This window comes from Schistocerca piceifrons, chromosome 9 (genome assembly GCF_021461385.2).
Source record: "Schistocerca piceifrons isolate TAMUIC-IGC-003096 chromosome 9, iqSchPice1.1, whole genome shotgun sequence".
In the NCBI taxonomy this organism is placed as follows: Eukaryota; Metazoa; Arthropoda; class Insecta; order Orthoptera; family Acrididae; genus Schistocerca; species Schistocerca piceifrons.
In genome coordinates this window covers 104,323,399-104,325,027 of record NC_060146.1, presented here as the reverse complement: position 1 = coordinate 104,325,027, position 1,629 = coordinate 104,323,399, and positions in this window count along the sequence as shown.

Here is a 1,629-nt window from a genome sequence, read left to right as displayed (position 1 = left end):
GGTTGTTCATATATGCTTCTGTCACCTTCCACCTTTCTGACCCGTATGTACCTGGTGACACAAGGCAATAGTATGAACTTGGCTGATCTAGTAATCTGAGTATTCTTGAGTACTGGTAAGCTTGCATATTACGCTTTGTTTCATCCTCGTATCCTCTGAGAATGAATAGCGCAGCGAACTAATAATTTTACAGGCCAAAGATCATGCCAAACGACTGAATAACGTCTATATATGGACACATCAACAAAGTTTTGCATCACCTCGGTTCCGAGAGTTCCAGAACCTGTACAGAAAATTGAAATAGAGATCAACATAAACATCATTTCCGTCCTTTTTATTGCTCGTGAAAACCACACATTGCATGTTGTACCACCATACAGCGAGACCTTCAGAGGTTATGGTCCAGATTGCTGTACACAAGAGTCCATCCAATATCCAGTAGCACGTCCTCTTGCATTGATGCATGCCTGTATTCGTCGTGGCATACTATCCACAAGTTCATCAAGGTACTGTTGGTCCAGATTGTCCCACTCCTCGACGGCGATTCGGCGTATACAGGGTGTCCCGTTTACATTGACCACCCTAAATAACTGTTTGTCCAGATGCAAATTACAAACCGTTTCAAGTAAATGTTCTTTGGCCGTCATGGGGACACCAATCAGCATGATTGCCTTCGTTGTAGCTTTGTTTTTTACAGAGATACGAACAGTGGTATGACTTTTTAAATGGCACCCTGTATTTTTTATTCGGTAATTCATTTCCTCTTCTAAAGACCTATTCAAAAATGTATCACATTGCACCATTCACTGAAACACAATGTTATTCTTTGCCTAACACAACACTGACATTGACGCTCCCAGCGCTTAGTGCAGGTACTCGGAACACATCCACATCCACATCCACGTGCTGACGTTGGCAGAGGACAATGTAAACATAAGTAGAATGCACACCCGTCATTCCGTCAACCATAGTCAGTTGAAGAGTTGTGTGAGTAGAATGTACACCAACGAAGAGAAGGTAGATGTGCTACTCATCTACGGGGAATGTAAGTTAGCAGAACAGTAACTGCAATACTGCTTTCTTACGTAGTTTAGTCCTTTAAAATACTATTGTGTAGTGTAGGCATACAGTAAAGGCTGTCCTTCCTACAAACTGCATCGACATAAAGTTTCTTTTATTGTTGTTGAAGATAGGCGAAATGCTACACAGGCAGCGGAACTGTACAGAGAGCGATATCCTGACAAGAACCCACCTTCCCGACGGATCTTTTCTCGTCTTGTCGCGACGCTTCAGGAAACTGGAAGTTTCAACCCACAACAAAGCAATCGTCGTAGCACTTGCACAGACGAAGCTGCAGAAGTTAATGTTCTCGCTTCCGTTGCTATGAATCCGCATGTGAGCACACGACAGCTTGAATACGACATTGGCATTCCTAAAACCAGTATATTCTTACACGTCACTGGTTCCATCCTTACCATGTACACCTACATCAAGAATTGCATGGTAATGATTTCTAGAATCGTGTACATTTCTGTCAGTGGGCACAGAGGCAACCAGAACTACTTCTCCAATGTTCTGTTTATCGATAAATGTTCCTTCTCAAACAAAGGGCAGGTAAATACAAGGAAC